At 33.1% G+C, this 20020-nt stretch overlaps 1 protein-coding gene across 1 annotated transcript in view; it reads right to left on the bottom strand.

Annotated features, from left to right (window-relative positions):
- LOC106672641 overlaps positions 1-14526 on the bottom strand; it is a 110378-nt gene extending 95852 nt beyond the window's left edge. The window contains exon 1 of the mRNA XM_014404221.1: positions 14343-14526. The gene's annotated coding sequence lies outside the window, so the exon portion shown is untranslated. The remainder of the gene's footprint in view (positions 1-14342) is intronic.
- Positions 14527-20020: the final 5494 nt, after the last annotated feature.

Below are 20020 nucleotides of genomic sequence, written 5' to 3' on the forward strand. Positions count from 1 at the left end.
GAATATGGTACATTGCACCTAGCCTTCCAGCCTTATCAAAGTTTTGATTCTCAAGATGAGAGCTGACGCACCTTCGCATACGACAGAATTGTGTTACTGCCGCAGCATTGGTGTAGAGGCAGCTCAGCCCCGAGGGGCCAAGACAACCTCACTTCCCGCTTGTCCATTCCGAGTTGTCGGGTCCGCATTAAGCATAACCTGTTTGCCGCGCGCAAAGGGCTACCTAGGCCGAAATACATCAGCCTGTCTCCCGCTACTCCCTAGAAAGAGAAGGCCACAATATCTCTCAGAGTATTGAGGTTTCCCCAGCGTAGAAACTTCCGGATCCGCTCCGGCCGCGGTTTCGTTTAAAGTGGAATTACTAACCACCCCCTAGAGGAGACTGCCTACGGTAAAAGCCGCCAATCGAGCACATTACGTACACCTTTGTGCACAGCGCACTCAAATAGGAGCAACCGATTCACTACCCATTTCCATCCGCCACTACTCATGCATTCGCAGGACTCCGTCAGCGTAGTCTGAGCGCCCTCAACGCTATACGCCTCGATAGTCCGATCCTTCGTATCCCGTGAAGCCGGGTGAATAACGATGGTCATACGCAAGTTTCGTGCGAAGGTCACAGATAGAAGACAGCCTCTCCAGCTAACCGCCAGGGGTGTCACCACGTCCAACTACGAGTCCATTCCCAGTGTAAACAGGGGCTGAACCTTGGAACATTTCTGTTCCCCCGTAGTACATATGGTTATGCACCCTCTCCCGTCTATGCAGACAGGATCTGGTACCCTAACCCATGTGTTCCTCTGATAAAGCACCCGCCGCCCCATGCCGACCCGAGGACGACATGAGTATAGCTTGTGCTACAGAGATAGGTTGCCACTCCCTCAGGGCTACACCATTATTATGGTACAAATACCAAATACTTGGAATGGTACAGCGATCGCCTAGAAGAGAACACCAATTGGAATCTTGCTATGTTTACTGATGAGTCGAGTTTCTGTCTGTACAGTGATAGCAGGCACTGAAGTGTACCGAGAACGGGGATGCGTACCCCAGTTCGCCTTTAGTACATTTTGGAGGAGGCGCTGTAATGGTCTGGGCTCAGATTTACACTGGAAGACGAACAGAACTTCATATTGTTGAAGGCTAGCTCACCGCAGTACGTTATGTCCAAGAAATTATCGAGGAATACATCCCTCAAACCAGAGGTCTAATTGGCAGGAATATTCGATGACAATTCCAGACCTCATAGAGGAAGAGTTGTTCATTTATGTTTAGAAAACCAGGGAATTTCCCATCTGCCTCTCCTCCAGACCTCAATCCCACTGAGCACATATGGGATGCGTTGCAGAGAAGGCGTTTCGGTCACCATCCCCAGCCAGTTGACCTGCAACAACTGAGTGAAGCGTTGCAACATTTGTGGAGTGAAATTCATTATGAAATTAGTGACTACATGACAATCAATTAAGGTTTTTCGTTGAGATGAAAAAAAGTTAATGGCACGATAGGGATTCGAACCCACGACCTTCGGCTAGATACGCCGCTGCTCTACCACCTGAGGTATCGTGACCTCGATCCACTCACACATCAACTCCCCATCTCAACCCCACCTTATGAGTTTTCTTGAAAAATGGCAAAAGGGGGGAAAACTCATAAGGTGGGGTTGAGATGGGGAGTTGATGTGCGAGTGGATCGAGGTCACGATACCTCAGGTGGTAGAGCAGCGGCGTATCTAGCCGAAGGTCGTGGGTTCGAATCCCTCTCGTGCCATTAACTTTTTTTCATCTCAACTAAAAACCTTAGTTGATTGTCATGTAGTCACTAATTTCATAATGAATTTCACTAGCGGACCACGAAAATAGTGAATTAGTGACTACCTTATTAACAGTACACCTAACAAGTGCAGAGGTTTTAGCTAACAGAGGACGGTATTAATTGTTTAAAAAAGTATCCGGTAAACAAAATTATGGAATTAAAACCATTTATTTGGTGATTTTCCAAAATCCCTTAAATAAAATTTCCTTCAGTAAAAACATAATAATTTCTAATGAATTTATAATAAAAATGCCAGGGAACATAATACTACAAAATTGTTAATTTAAAAAAAAAAATTCATTTGTTAGCAGTTTAGTTGACCTTTGTAATAACACACTTTATTTTTGTTACTTAGTCATTTCCGATCACTTTGATCTGCCTATCCTCTATTTCTTACATATTTTATCGATTTATTGGGATAAAAGTTTTTCACTTAGCGAAATAATTTATTCTTCATATAAATGTGAGATATTTTCGAAACGAACTATTTAGAAAAATCAATATTGAAAGAATATGAAATATTGATTTACTAAAGTCATAATTTGCGCTGTTAATTGAAAGAAATTAAATGTTTAAGGTAAAAAGAGTCTTTTTCGGAAAATATTACAAAAATCGTCCTTGACCAAAGGACGTCATCTTTTTCAAAACGTTCATATAAAACGACGTACGTCCACAAAATAGCCGATAACGAACGGTACAAATAAACCAAGGTGTATGTGTACTTTACAATTAGTCAATCGTTTAAAATATACTGTGAGGATAAGAGTCATTTGTGTAATTTAAGTTTTAGACAATTTTAACTCTCGTAACTTTGCAATTGAAATTTGCAGCTTATTTAATTAAATTATTATTTTATAAGATAAAACCATAACTGAAAAGAAGGTCGGAACGTTTGTGGATCAAATGCAAAAAGTAGAACAAGCGTCATAAGACAAACAATTGCTGACTGGTTTGAATGAAAAATGCTTCACGGTGGGAAACATTTGATAAAATTTGAAAGGACAGTTTATTTTGTCATTGACCTGTGACTCAAATCGAGGATTTTTAGAGATAAAAATAAACAATAACAAAAGTAGGATTTTCCTCTCGATATGAATTTATTAAATAAATCTTATCTATAAGGCTTTAACGAATTTTAAGTCGTGCCACTTAAAAGTGATTGTTTCTTTGTTAAACGAACGAAATATCAGATTAATGCCCCCCTAAAATGGTTTATATTTTAATGTTTTGTTAAGTTGCACTACGTCTTGTTGTCTGTCCATAATTATTCATTAAAAATCATGAGGGTGGAATGTCAATGTAGTCAAAATTTTTAATATATTTTGTATACATATTTTATAGTGTGCTGGTCTGCAAGCACTGAAGTTCTTCTTTCCGGAGAAGGAAAAGTGGTGGAAGAAATAATAATTTAAAAAACTCAATGTTGAATCTTAGATATGTAACCTAACCCGTCCCTAGCCCAAAACTTAACCCAAGGGACGTCGGTGGCCGCAACGGTTTAGGCGTTGACACGGCGCTCATCACTGTAAGGTTAAGGTCCCGGGTTCGAATCCAGCGGCCCTGCATTCGAACCCGACATACTTACGAATGGGCTTTCTTCAAAAACACCGGCACCCCGAGGGTTGATATAGCCTCTGCTGCTGCGAACCCTCGTAAAAAAACAACAGCCCAACCCTACATAACCCTAACCCAAACCAAAACTCAACCAACCCTAACCTAACTCAACCCATGCGCATTGCATTCTCTGGTATCGCGAATCGAGTACACGAAATGGTGACGCAAAACCAGCCCAAAAATATATCCATGTTAAAAACAAAGAGTCTGCTAGTCCCTACATACTCAATTAGATTTTGCAAAAGGAGGTTTGGCAGGTTTGAATTCTACAGTTCTAGATGTAAATATTAGACAATGAATATCAGATATGTTTATAAATTGAACGGAATAAAGTAATAAACTTATTATAAGCAAAAAAACATGTTGAATTAATAAACAAATATCAAATGTTGACTGTTAACGTCACAAATACTTTGATAAAAAATTGTAAGAGCTGAAAAATTCAAACTTTATCATTCTGTCCGATATAAATTTAGCTGAAAGGATTCTTAACTGTAGACTATATATTTTTTCATGGGTAATGCGAAATATTTTAAATTAATAATCAATTTGATAAAACTTGCATTGGAATGAGTCTCTTGAAAGTATATGCTAGGCAGATTTTTGTAAAAAAAAAAAAAAGTAGAAAGAAACTGTCACAAACGCGTATGTGCTATATAGCTGTGTACCTTTTACTTTCACAAACATTAAATAAAACCTGAAACTTTGGTAAAAATATGTTGTGGAAAGGCCAAATTAGATGTATTTCGCAGCGTTTCATCCTTCCCCTATCAACTATGCACACGTTCGTCCTTTTTGCATTTTCACCCCGTCTCAATAAGGAAAACGTTCGTAAAACAGGAAATTGCTTACTCTCGCCTGTCCTTATCTCAGAATAGAACCAGAAGTATTTTGCGATTCTATGCTGTTCCGACGTCTGCAAAAAGGACATGTTGCTGGCGTTAATTGTCCGAGTCTGGTTAAGGTTTAACTGTTCCCGTAACCGATGAGGATGGGAAAAATATGTCCCGTTCCGGGGAACTGTTTACCTTTTCCGATTGGCTGATAGAAAAATAATTACAATTTATATTTAAAACTATCTCATGAAAATTAAATTATTAATTAAACATGTTAAATTTTGTACGAAATATGGACTAGCCCTAAACTTCAAAGCTGACGGTAAATTTATTACAGCTATTAACTTTATAGCCCAGTTTTTGGGCAAGCGTTACGCAAAAGTACAATTAATATTTAAAAATCTGAACAACCTGAAAGACCACTATTTTTTAAAATCAAAATCTGCAACCGGCAATGGTTTTTTTCTAAATTTATTTTTTGTAGAATGTATATTTTTATTTTACAGTTAATATATTCACGCAAATTGTACCAATCTTTCTATAATCGTGTTAACTACGCAAATTTTAGTGTCACAAGTGTGATAGCCGTTGGGCTGGTGTGCTATTTCGTAAAAATTTTTAAGTTTCCATTGCTTCCCCACGTTACTTTTAAGTGTTTAGAAAAGATCAGAGAGTAAGAATCAAACGTTATCAATAAAATTCAATAATCAAACTTGTACGAAAACCTCGAACATTTAACACGATACAACGGTTATACGAATACCATAAATATTTCATATTTTTGCCAAACATTTTTATTATTTTTGTATGAGTTTTTATTTCGTTTTAGTTAAATTTAATTAATTATTAGTACGTTGTTTTTACTTATAGTTAAATATTTGTCTTCACACTGTGTACGTATATTCAAAAGTAATTCAACATTAAATTGAGGAAGGATAGAAATCCTAAACTTTAATAACAACCCTGTAAACTTAACTTATTCAACTTAAACTTAGCAAGATGCAACATTTTGTCTATATGAATATAAATGAATACAATAAAGAACAGAAAAAATTGACAATTTAAAAAAATGGTTCCTAAATAACATCATCATGACATTTGTTATCACTTGATGCAATCAATCGATATAAGAATGAAAGAAAGTAAAGAGAAGTAGAATTTAAAAAATAGGTAAAAGGATAGTATAGTGGAAGAAATTAAAAATAAAAGTGAAGATAGAAGAATGAAACAATTCTAAGAAATGCGGCATAAGAAAACTAGAGAAATGACAGAAGGATATGAAAATAAAAATGTGAGAAGAAAAAAACTGAAAATAAGTAAAGAGAAAAGGGAAGAAAAGATAAAGAGATGAGAGAGAGAGCCGGAAAGAGATATAAATAAATCTGAGAACGAGAGAGAGAATGAGAGAGAGATTAAGAGAGAGAGAGAGATGGAGAGAGAGAGAGAGATGGAGAGAGAGAGAAATTCACTCCTCTTTCTCTCACGCTCTCTCTCTCTCTCTCAGATCTTTCTCTATTTCTTCCCGGCTCTCTCTCACTCTTACTCACTCTCTCTCGCTCTCTCTTTCTTTCTTTCTCTCTCTCTCCCTCTCTAGTTTTTTTAAACATGATTTTGGGCCTTTTAAATACTTTGAGAATTAGAATAGTCAACCCAATTTGAATTTGTTTTCTTCTCCTATCAGCCTGATCTAACTATCAGACGCTTTTCAGCGTTTCTGCATCTTCGAATGTTTGTTCGTTATTTTGGAAATTTTAATATAATTCGCAATTCAGGAGAATTTAACAATTTGTTAAATTGAGCTTTCATTGTAAACATGATTTAAAACTCGTTTAGTATATAGATAGAATAATTACGTTACGTTAATAAAATAAAAATTTAGATGCAACATTTAATAGAAACAAATAAGAAATGTTTTTTCAGAATTTTTATAGTTTTACTTTTTTTTCAGTTTATAATATATAAAACCAGCTCTTCTTTTCCAAATTTATATATATATGCCTAAATGCGAGAATGGGCATATCAGATGAACGGACACGATAAATTTCAAAGTTCACCACATCGGTAGTGTAAATATACTTAACTAGGTATTTCAAGATCTCTATTATAAATCTCTATCGTTAAAGTAAATTAAAAAAATTTGACGCATTTGTATAGACAACTTTGCTTATCGATTTAGCTTACTTTGAAATGTGATGCAGTTTTCCAGTTTTGTAGTAAATGTTAAACAGAAAATAATAAAAAGTAACCTAATCCTTTTTAGACTGTTTTCAAAGGAATTTAACTACATATGTACCGTTTCGAAAATAAAAAGGTAGGGCTCAGTTATCATTATGTACATTTCTCTTTATCTAAAACCCAAGCAAATATTGTAAATAACCATGCGATATATTATTTCGTGACAAGCGAGAACCCAACTTAAACATTAATTAAAAAGAATCCAGGTGAAATCCAACTGAGGGCGACTGCATGGTTGTTTTTTCTCCTTCGGCGTTGAAACGTCATCGAATCGCAAATTAAATCTGGCCCTGAGGAGCCGAATGCGAACAAGTGATGCATACAAGCTTAATCTGAGTCATATCTCGAAAAAAAAGGTTCCTTTGATTATTTGCCGTCTTTCAAGGATCGGCACTACTGACCCAGTTTCGAGTAATGTCAACTAATCGAAAAAGGATAGACGAAGGGCGGCAGTCGCTCTTGAAACGTCAGACGGTACGCAGTTTTGACTAATTGCGGTGTATCGCTTAAGATGATAAAAAAACAAAAATATTATTGTTAAAAAAACGAGCTTTTAAAACAGTCTTTTACCTATGCTAATGTTTTAGCTATGATTCAATGTCGGATTTGGCTCATCCTTCGGCCGAAAGGTCCCTTCAGATATTCAAGGTGATCCGGTGGAACTGCGGATATGCCTACTTGACATTGTGCCACAAAAACGATAACATTGTTTAAACTTTCATGCCTTTTAAGTGTAAAGCGCATGATGTCAGAAGAAAACACGTTCTTTTTTCAAACAACAACCAAGTGCTATTGGATGTAAATTTACAAACAATATTCGTGAAAAATTAATAATAAAACGCATATATTACTTACAACGGAGTATATATTAAAATGTATGAAATTGAGTTTCTGTCGCATATCAATTACCTCCAGAGATTAAGAAGAATAAATAATTTTTATTTATTTATCTATTTATTTATTTTTTTGTGGTGATTAGTGACCGTTAATCGATAATTATTCAGAAATCGTGAGATGCGGTCTGGTGTGATGTAGGTTTCAGAAAAACATTTTCTTTATAATGCCAACGTTTCGATCTTTATTGAGATCATCTTCAGAGCTCAAAGTGTTTGTCTTCTGTGTAATTGTGCCATTCTTGCATGGCACTCTCAACACGAATTACACAGAAGACAAACACTTTGAGTCCTGAAGATGATCTCAATAAAGATCGAAACGTTGGCACGATAAAGAAAATGTTTTTCTGAAACCTACATCACACCAGACCGCATCTCACGATTTCTGAATAATTTTTTTTTTTTAATGGCTTTATGTACTATGCATATTAGCCAATGCCAGACACTATGTTATTCGCATTTGCTTTGGGGGGAAGGGTATCGTGAAAAAAAGGCCAGAGGCAACGGCGGGAATTGAACCCACGTCCGCCGGGTCTACGAGCCGAGAGTCTCTCACGCTAACCACTCGTAGACGTATACATGATTTTAGTAGTCATAACTGACATATTTAAATTAATTATACTTTTTATTTAAGGAGTTGATTAGCGTTTTCTTCTCAACTAAGAATAAATAGGTAGTAGGGCATATTTATATTTTATTTCAGCTTCTTTTCAGCTAAAAAAGACCCATGTGTGTGGAAACACACCATACAAATAAAAAAAGAAAAGAATTGAGAGTTTCAAATAAATAAAATAAAACATACCCTACTATTGAGTGTTGATTGTTAAGGAATGAGCAACCACCAAGAAGAAAGAAGGGTAAATAATACAATATAACAAAAGCTGATGGACATGTTAAACAAACGGACACTTTTTTTCATCACCTCATCGGCCAGAGCCACTGTCTTTTATTTTATTATTTCTATTTGTTTTATATATTATTATTTAAATTCTCATCAAAGAAGTGGACAATAGCGGAGAGAGCACCTTGACTTAGATTTTATTATTTCCAATTTGATTTTGTATATTAAAATATTTATAGCTAGACTACAAAACACAGGGAGGAAAAAGTGTCATGCTGATAAGAAGGAAATAACACTTGTCGAAAATAAACATAATCGGTCGTGATAGCGTTACAAACTGATAAAAATATTTCACTCATTTTCTGATGAATGCACCTGTAAAAAAATATATAATTTTGAAACGGTTCGATTGTAGTTAGTAAACAAACAAAACCAGTTTTCGACATCACACCGGATCAGTATCCCGTTATTAGGAAAATTATCAAAGTCAGACTGGTTAATTAAATTAAAAAAAGTGTTTTGCATCATAGTAGATTAAAAAAAGAAGAAAAAAGTTATAAAATTAGGTAATATTTTATACATAGTAATATAATTTTTTGTGAATGAAGACTACTTCAAAAAGAGATTGAATTGGGAGAATTTGACTACAATAAAAAGCCATCCATTTTTTGGCCACAACGTTTTGAAATCACCCATGATTAATGATGGAAACCTAATTCATTATTTATCAAGAAGCTTAACAATATTAAAAAATAATAAATCGTGTAACCAAAGGTAATGTTTTTTTTTCAAAACGGCGTTAAATATGATAGTCACGGGCGTCGGTGGCTGCAACGGTCTAGGCGTTGACACGGCGCTCAGCACTGTAAGGGAAAGGTCCCGGGTTCGAATTAAAAAAAAAAAAAAAAAAAAAAAAAAAATCGACCAAGTAAACAAGGGTAATGATCATATTATAAACCGAATATAATGTCCGACCTGTTATTGCAAAGTTAATTGTACATTCGGTCCTATGATATTTTAGAAAATCAAAAACCAGAATTATACTTTTTTAGTCAAAATAGTTTTGTTTTCACGCCATCATAACTGGTCGAAATGTATTGAGGTGTCGTCAAACTACTTAACTATAAAACTGAAAATATTTCAGTGTTTACGAAGGTGAATCATAATAATATTGGTTTTGTGATGTTTTAAATATTTTTAGATAGAGAGGGAATTTTTACGAACATTTTAACGACTTTCAACATTTTCATTAACAAAGTTATTATTTAAAAGAACAGAATTGTATTAAATATTTAAAAAGTTACATAAACTAAAAGACGTTAGCAGTAAAGTAGGTAAGAATATTATTTTAAAAAAATCAATTCAGATTCGTTTTAAGTACCCTTTAAAACTATTAAATACGAAATTTAATCACAATAAAAATAGATAATTTTGTGTTTATTTATAGGGCTATTTTTTTCTCGCCAATATCCACCATTCCGCTTAAAATTTCATAACTCCTCCGGATTTTGCACAAATTACAACTGTTAGAAAACTTATCCTCTTTTCTTTTGAACTTGGGTAGTTGGTTGCACAAATTAATCAAAACTATTAAGTCTTAATATTTTGTAGTACTGTACATTTTTAGTCTCTTTCAGTCAATTATCTTTAAAATTCAAACACGACTTTTGCTTGTATTAATATTATTAATATGACCGACCAACTCTATTTTCTCTCTATATGATCTTCAAAGATTAAAAGATTCAAATCCGATTTTTTTATCGAAGGAATAGAACTCAAAATTCACTAATTTCGTGGTCCACTTGACCAATTAATATATTACAATTAATTAAGGTTTTTAGTTGAGATAAAAAAGTCAATGACACGAGCGGGATTCGAACCCACGATCTTCGGCTAGATACGCCGCTGCTCTACCACTTGAGCTATCGTGACCTCGATCCACTCGGACACCAACTTCCCATCTCAAGCCCACCTTTTAAATTTTCCCTCCTTTTTGCCATTTTTCAAATGTCGTGTAATCGGATTGGATTCTCGGCGACAAATCAAATAGCCACGGAGAAGCTTAGTGAAGTATACTCAGTAAGATTGGTAAATATTAGATATATAAAATGATATAAAAACCAAGACGAGTCCTATAAAAACTAGCCCAAAAAATGGTAAGAACTATGTAGTGAAGTACGTTAAATAGTTTCCTATCAAGAAATAAAATTATATTAGTTTTCTGAATGCAAACATTTTTTTCTTCAAATTTTGTGTTATACAAAAATGCTTCAGATTTTTTCTTCAAAAATGTCTCCATGGATGTGCCACTTTACAGGAGTTTAGTTTAGAATAAATTAGAAGCTGAGTAAATAAATAAAATAAAAGGTTTTGGGAGTTTTTGCTAAATTCATGCTTAACCATCTCACTTATAATGCTACAAAATCCAAAGGTTTTTGATATAGGTTTAAAGAAGAGAAATGCAGCTTTTCAACGTCCATAATACCGTGTACATTGGATAAAATCCAGAGGAGTTATGAATTTTTAAGTGGGACACCGGACAGAGGAAAAAATTGTCTCAAGCTGATCCACCCCAAAAATGTTTATTTTCTGTTTGTTATAAAAATTTATATTTAAGGCTTCAAAGGGAGTTCAAAATTTTTTTTAAAACAGTTGTTTTGGCATAGTTTACTGGAAGCGTTTTAAGTTTTCACAAATTTTATCATTTCTACTCTAATTTAATAAGATCCTACATACAATTTTCTTATCGTAGGTACAAAATCAAATTGATTGATATACAATAACCTTGGAATACATGCACAACAAATGAAGAGAATCATATTTTTTTTTAAATTGTACAAATTATTTTAAATTTTTTCCCCCCGACCCCGTACCACCAAAAACGTAATTGTTCCACTATTTTCAAAATAGTTTGTCTACATTTGAAAATATTTTGGTTTCAACGAAGAAAAATAACAAACAAACAAATTTTCATCGTTAGCCAATTACAAATTCAAAAATTTAATTATTGTATGTAAAAATGTTAATTATTGTTTTAAGAAGAAAATTAATTATTGTATTGGAATATAGCCAAAAAATAGTACTAAAAGAAACAATCCATATTAAATTGTTTAAAAAAATGTAAATGTTACGTTTGGATCCTACCATATTATTCATTATTATTCAAACATTTTATATATATTAAGTTTAATTAAAAGTTTATTGTTTCGCGTACTGGTGTAATAATTTCAACGAGAAGAAGAAAAAAAAAGAAATCTCATAAGCAATTTATCATTGCATTAAAAGAAGAAGAAAAAGATCGTATCTTTTTCTAATGTGCACATCGTTAGGTCAGTGCCTCGCAGTCATGTCGTTCTTGTAAACAAACAATAGTCGAAAATAGGATTATTGAACCTGATTTTTAATTTACGTGGGTAAACATTTTTCCCCTGTACGAATGTAGAACGAGGGAATGAGCAATCGGTTGTTTTTCAAAAGTAATAATCTTTAAAATACTGATTTGATGATTCATTCCGACTGCCATGTGTATCCTTTGTTTTAAATATGGGTTAATGTTGAATAAAAAAAATATTAAGCGATATTATGTATGTACCTGTATAGCCTATAATTTATACATTTTATCTTGTGACAGTACGATAATGTTTTACAGAATCTAGAAAAAACTGAAAACAATATTATATATTTTCATTTTAGTTATTTTTTTTTACAAAATCGTCCAATCAAATGTACTCACTGTGTTGATATTAGAAACATTTTTTTTAAGAATTATTATTTTAAATGAGTTTTAATACAGAAAATGTGCTAATTTTACACTGTTTTGAATTGTCGATACCTTAAACCAGTGATTTTAACATTTTCATATTTTGGGACGAAGAAATAATTGTTGACAAGCTCTCGGTCCGCCTAATCTCGCTTGATGCCCTTCGTCAAAATAAGGCCACAGCTGATATAAAAGACGTAATAGGAATAGGACAAAACACAACTTACAAAAGTTAATTCCTTACTGAAAACAATTATATTTTATTTGATTGTTAATGCTGGGTGCTCTGCGACTCAGGGGTTGAACTATACAAATGCGTTTCGGCATCGCGCTAAGTAGTTATAAAGATTTTATTTTATGTATTATTTTTTGTCAACACGGTCGATTCTATGTCAGATTTGAATAACTAATACCAGGAAAGTCTGTAAGGATCAACCTCTTTAATAATTTTTTCTACAATTATTTTATATATAGATTTAATATCATATTCAATACAGTAAGAACTGGACAAATCAAGCCTCATTTATTACTACAAAAATTATTATAACAAAATTGGAATGAATCAATTGTCACAGATTTATTGTATTTTTTATGATTTGCTTCATTATATGCTTTATTGTCACGTCACCATGATTGACAAAAAATGCTTAGAAACCTTGATGGAGTTTTTCGATTAAATTCGTTTTTAAAATTTTCTTTTTACCGAAAAGCTTGCCAAGGCAAGAAAATTAGGTAATTTTACAATATTTTTCGTATACTCGAACCGTATGCACCGAGGCTAAATTTACGTTTTCAAAGTGCGTTATTTACGTCGATTGCCATTCATAAATCTCAGAATGAGTCAATTCTCATAAACCAGTGGAAACAACAGCGCAGATGACCTCATCTTGCCGACTCTTTGCATTTTTTCCCCACCTTGCCTGCTGATTAGATGCAACTGCAGCTGATTTCATTCATACGCAGCACTCGTCCCGAGTGGTTTTCTCTCGGAAAACGCCGATACAGAAGCGATAAATTAACAAGTTTAATCCACGCTGACCCAATTCGAAGAAGTACGATTAATAAAGAGATTAGGTCGTGATTTTGGCAAAGTTCGAATTTTTTGGATCCCTCGCCCCTCGATTGTATTCAATGAGATAATGACGTAATTTTAGCAAGATTAATCGCTCAGTTGTTTCATTAATCCAGGCTTATAATATTCTACTGCTATAATAAGAAAAAATTCAATTCAAACTAGAAAGCTTTATAAATTTATTTTAAAACAGGATTCACGAAAACATCTTTGTCTATATTTCTTTTCCTGTGTTCAAAATATCCGTAAAAATACGTATTTATGGATAAAATTGGTTTAAGTAACTCCAGTTTTTTAAAAATATTATTATTAATTTTATTTAGCAGGTAGTATTGAGTTTAGCTTCCATGACAAGCCTAAAATAGAAATATCAGAAAAAATATTCTTATAATTAGTCTGCCAATTTCTGATTGACCCTGTGTATGCATAATCCAGGTTTTTGGTGATATAGGTCCTACTCATGTACATAACACAAAATTTGCTTAAAAACTAAATTAAAAAGGAATTGAGATTTTATACAATTTTGCATGTGTACCTCAAAAATAAAACGTTTTTTCCCAATTTACAGAATAGACACACACAAAACACACGAGCGCGCGCGCCAAGTTCCAGGATTTTCACACACCTTCCTTCAATCAGTTCTAATTTAAAAATTACAAAACAGTTTTTTTATGACCAACCCATTTTTCCAAATTCTTAATACTGATTAATGGAATAAATGAACAGTTAAACCTTTTCTTTATGCGTTTGTGTTTTCAAAAGACATGTGTGATTAATTTGGTCATTAGTTATGGTCTTTAACGTGATCTAGAATCATATATTTGCTTGACATTAATAATATTCATGTGTGGTAGTTTATTATACGATTAGTTTAATGAGGGATTGAGTTGAATTTATAATAGAAAGTGAATATGTATAAAATGACTCAAGAAACGTACATAAAACACACACAAAACCAACTTGCACATGCAATCAAAGAATTTTGCACGAATTGTATTTTGACAATAAAACAGTCCTATTACTAGAGCGTTTCATTTATTCTTAATTTTTAATTTTTTATCTTAACCATCCACAAAGTTAGATGTTCAAATTTTTTGAAACCTATCTTTCGAATTTCCAATTAAACAGTTATTCATGAATTATCTTCAAAACCAGAAATTTTATTTATTATATTTATTATTCAATGTTCTCCTTCGTCGATGCTAATAAAAATTCCTACAAAATCAAATATTAAGTCTATTTTTTTAAACATTCAAATTATAAATTTAAAAAGGCTTACCTTGTATGTTTCAAGTTGAAATTCTACCCGATCCCGGGCCAATTATCGTCCAACAATCCAGAGGGTTGAATTACATACAAAAAATGCACTTCGTCGTGTTTTCAACTTTTCGTTCACGAAAGCTTAAGACGCGACTCGTTCGAGATTCGGCGGAGGAATGAGCTTGGCACCCAGTCTAGCCGGGCAGCACCGTCGACCAAGCGAGACCAACCGGTCCCGCCTCTCAAGTTTTGTTTACAACGGCTTCCCGGCCCAAGACACGCCCGTTACCCAATATTATATACTCAAAGACAAATATACCGGAAACTCATATTTTTCTTTCAGACTATGTCTTTATTTTTAACGTTATATTAATTATTACATTCTTATTTTAATATAAACCAAATTAATAGAGATCAAATGTTCAAGATTTTTAATAAAAAATATTTAATTATGATGTTTTGAAAGAAAATTGATCAAAACACCGGAAAATCATTTAGTGATAGAATAAATTGTTAGTTAAATTTTAATCTTTCAATAAAAGACTTTTTGCTGCTTTTCAAACCATCATAATTAATTTGTTTTTAACTTCCATGTGGTTAAAAAAAAATTCAAACTTGAAAAACAATTGTTTTAAGAGGGCTATGGCCTTGAAACTTGAAAGTTTCTATGCTGATATCATTATACTATAATCTGTTTTATTGTTATATTAGCAACAGCGAACACAATTTCAATTGATCAGGATGATAGGTAGTAAGATTTAATCACACTCGAAGGAAAATTTCAGCATTTACACAGCCAACAAGTTTTGGCTCTTCTCCACATTATAAAAATTAGAGAATCGACGCACTGCCCATTCATTAAACTTAGGAAAATTGCCAAATTGGGTTGTAGTTGGAGTTTTCGTAATGTACAAAAGGGTCTACATTCTGATAATCAACTATGTAGCTATCTTTTTAAAAAAATTGAACAACACACTCACTCCACCGTTCATAATTTCTAATAACTATGTAGCTGCCTCTTGGGGCCAAATTGCAAACAAGATCTAGGAAAATATTGCAGCAAAGTCAAAGACTAACCCTGTTGAGGGTGACAAAAGAATACCTAATGATATCCACTCATACCCTTCCAATTATCGCTTCAGCATCCCTCCCTCCATAGGTATTGATCTCAAAGCCAAAATAACACAAATAAATATAAAATGTGATCATGTTTAGAGCATTACAGGCATTTCGGATCACGGGATGGACTTGTTCTGAGGCTCACATTTACGCAACAGTTATGCTTGGACACATCAGTCATGGGAAAATAGATGGGATGTGAGTATTAGAGAGTAATTGACATTTGTATGCTTTCCAAAAATTAAGGAAAGATTGCTCACAAAATGGTCCTACCAGAACCTTGGACAATTGAAATTCTACCAGGCAATAAAACTTTTCTTGCTTACCTGCAAAATATAAAATATGTGGGTATATATGTGTGTATGTATATATATTGCAGTATTATAATAATAACATAATAGTAGATTATAGTGTTGACAGGCATTTCGGCATACCTTTGACATATGATTAAATTTTCAATTATTTTATTTTATGCATGTTTGGTATTAAGTATTATTAAATTATATTTTGTGAATATGTGAAATTTGATTTTTAATTATAAATATATTTTATTTTTATACAATTTTGTTATTGTTTACGAATATATTTACTGAGTATTTAAAAAAAATCTATCTAATCTAAAAAAGATCTACCCTTCCTAATCATTGGCCATTATGCCAAAGAATAAGCTGGATGTTTACGTTTTTGAGCGTTTATATTATGCAAAGTGAGTTAAAGGTTATAATTAGATAGGAATATATTTTTAAATCAAACACCTAAATTAAGAAAAAACATGTTTGAGCATTTGTGACTGTACATAAAGGGTTATCCTTATAGCCGTAGTAAAATGTACGTGCTAAATGCTGACAATGTTTTGATGATTTAACAACACAAGGGATGATTAATAAATCGAGCAAATATTGAAAAATTATGGGATATAAATATAAATTTTAAAAAGTCCCAAATTATTGAATTTAGAGGAGAGGGAAGAAAGGCGCTATTTGAATTATAGAAATGTGATGGGAAAATAATAAGTATAGTTAATAAAATTACAAATACATTGATGTTACGTTGATTTCAAAACTTTCTTTTCAGAAACACTTTGAGGAATAATGCTAAATTAGGAATGTATTCCACATGTAAGAATTTAAAAGAAAAAAAATATATAGTCGGACAGTTATATGTTACACAACATTCTGGCGCAGTTTGGGGTGACATGCAATTTGAGGACCAGAAAAATTGTGCTTGTTTTTGTAAAAGGTTCTTTTCTTCCAAAACAAATCCTGAATTGTTATGTGTTGAACGGCTGAACCACTATGTATTTATTAGAGATGTCTATTACACATATACAAAAAGTTCTACTTCTTCCTAACAATAGGTTTCAAAATATTTTACCAGAAGAAATAATTAATAAAAACATTCTGGCTTAAGGGATTTAAAAAAATTGTGCCACGTATGACGAGTAGTAATTATTATTGTAGGGCTGAAGAAAAAAGAAAATAGAGAATATTATTGGGTTGTCCGGAAAATAATGCAGGATTTTAAGTTTTCATTAAAAAAAATCTATATAAAATATTCTGTTTACGTTTACAGGATTACTCATTTGTATGAATGTCAACACTTATTAATCCTCTTCCAAATGATATTGTTTGTTTACCTCTGTAGCATTCCGCTACTTGGAAATAATTCAGTCATCCTTATAATGTCAAAGCGAGAATTTCGTACGATTTTCTTTTACGAGTTTAAACTCGGCCGAAGCGGAGCCCAAACGGCTAGAAACATTAACCAAGTCTGGGGCGAGGGTTGTGTTAATGAGTGCACTGTGCAAAGGTGGTTTAAAAAATTTCGGGAGGGAGATTTCAGCCTTGAAGATGAAGAAGGTCGTGGAAGGCCTTCCTCTCTTAATGATGATGTTCTGCGATCAGTGGTGGAAGAAAACCCCAAAACAACTGTTCGAGAACTTGCAGAGCAACTCAAAGTCAGTAAAACGACCGTCGCTGACCACCTCAAGGCGATTGGAAAAGTGAAAAAACTCGAAAATTGGGTTCCACACTCATTAAACGATCGCCAAAAAAATCAGCGCTTTGATGTTTGTGCATCACTTCTTTGTCGAAACAAAAATGACCCATTTCTGGCCAGAATTGTTACATGTGACGAAAAGTGGATTCTCTACGATAACACTAGACGTTCTGGACAGTGGCTCGACAAAGGAGAAGCTCCAATACATTTTCCAAAGCCCCCAACTCATCAAAAAAATGTAATGGTTACGGTATGGTGGGCTTCATTTGGTTTAATACACTACAGCTTCTTAAATCCTGGCGAAACCATCAATGCTGAATCATACTGTAACCAAATTAATACCATGCATCAGAAATTGGCAGTAATGAAGCCCTCTTTGGTCAATCGGAAAGGGCCCATTTTGTTGCATGACAACGCTCGACCACATGTGTCACGTGTAACGTCACAAAAATTATTGGAGCTTGGCTATGAAACTTTGCCTCACCCACCCTACTCTCCGGACCTCTCGCCTACTGACTACCATTTTTTTAGACACCTGGACCACTACTTACAACACATAATATTCAAAAATCAAACGGAACTGGAAAATGCATTTATTGACTTTATCAATTCTAAAAATTCTGAATTCTACTCAGACGGAATTAATAAGTTACCAACACGTTGGGAGAAATGTATTGAGAGTATGGGAAATTATTTTGATTAAAGAACATTGCTTTAAAGTAACTAGTTTCTTTTTTTTTGTTTAATACCAAAATCCTGCATTATTTTCCGGACAACCCAATATTAAGAATGATTTTAAGAGTAAATAACTTTTAATAACTGAAGGCGCTTAACTTGACTTTTGGCTTAAATGACAATTGGCTAAAAAACAATTTGATTATTAAATTTCTAAACTCAATATATCACAGATTGTATAAAGAGCTAGATTTGAATTTACATGGAGCATTTGAAGACATTATTTGGCTGTTTACTCTGTTTGGGTGAAAAGATCTTCCATCTATGTTTGGTGTAAGTTACATGAATTTGAAAATGTTTGCTGTGTGCAGAAGAAAATAAATAACTTGATTATTATTATTATACCTGTTAGTTTTTAACAAAATTATTAATTTTGGATTCTTTTGCTTTCTTCTTTCTTTTGTTCAACTTGTATTCCTATTCACTTTAAAAATCTAATCCAGCCCCAGACTCAGCTCAAGTCCACCCTCTATTGCCTTTTTAACTGGCCCTCTTGCCCCACATCCACTCATAACCACCGTTTTAACAGTTTCATTTGTACATCCACATTTTTATGGTTACATTTAGTGGTGTTTTTCTTTATTTTCAGTCATGTTCTTTATATGATATTTGGGGCCTCGTTTTCTTCAATAGTACATTGTTTTAATTTCAATTTCATTTTAAATTGAAAATTTTTACCTATTGCCAAACAAATTTTACAATATTTTGTTTAATTCAACCTTTGGTTTGTATCGATGTTTCCGCTTCTTTCACTAGAATAAGCGGAACATCACAAAGACAACCATGTTCATGGTTCCATAAGCACGTTAATTATTATCGTAATATCAGACAACAACTTTAGCAATCCTACAACCAATTTCACAATATTTTGGTTTATTATATATTTTCATATTGTAGTTAATGTCTATGAATTGTCGTTTTTGGCATGAATAAACTGGATGACCCAACAGAAATTGTCTGGAGTAGGATTTAATTATTTCATTCTGTAAGGCAAAATTTTTAGAAACTCAATAGTCGTCAATTTTACAATATTTTGTTTAATTCTTTTATTTCTTATCATAATTGATAAATGAGATTTAGATTTGGTTGTTTTGGACTGCAATAAACTAATTAAAACAAAATATACTAATTGCAAAAGCATCTTATTTTTTAATGAACAATAACCTTTTAGCATTCAGCAGATAACAATTTTATAATAATTGGTTTAATTATTGTATTACTGAATATAATTGAGTTATACAACCGAGTGACAAAATTATAGAATATTGTTCATGATTTAAATTAACTAATTTCGTGGTCCGCTTGACCAATTAATATATTACAATTAATTAAGGTTTTTAGCCGAGATAAAAAAGTCAATGGCACGAGCAGGATTCGAAACCATGATCTTCAGCTTGATACGCTGCTGATAGCTCAAGTGGTAGAGCAGCGGCGTATCAAGCCGAAGATCGTGGGTTCGAATCCCGCTCGTGCCATTGACTTTTTTATCTCGGCTAAAAACCTTAATTAATTGTTCATGATATTAAAAGAAAATTACTCTGAAAATGGCTTGATCTGACAAGCTTATACAAATGTACATCTTAATAAACAGTATTGTTTTGATTTAGCTGCGACAGAATTATAGACACACATTTTGTTTACATTTATTTTATAACTCCAAAGGTTTATTCAGTATTCACTGTGCCTTAGTAAAGTCATTTGGAGCAATTCAAAGTTATTTTAAAATGCCCAAAGGAAGAAAATTTTCTGATGAGGAGCACCGGTTGATTCACTTGTTCAATGAAGATGGAATAAGCTGCCGAGATATCGCCCGACGCATAAAATGAAGTTTTTCATCGGTATCGA

This window comes from Cimex lectularius, unplaced genomic scaffold, assembly GCF_000648675.2.
Source record: "Cimex lectularius strain Harlan isolate CLEC.00 unplaced genomic scaffold, Clec_2.1 scaffold152, whole genome shotgun sequence".
Taxonomy (NCBI): Eukaryota; Metazoa; Arthropoda; class Insecta; order Hemiptera; family Cimicidae; genus Cimex; species Cimex lectularius.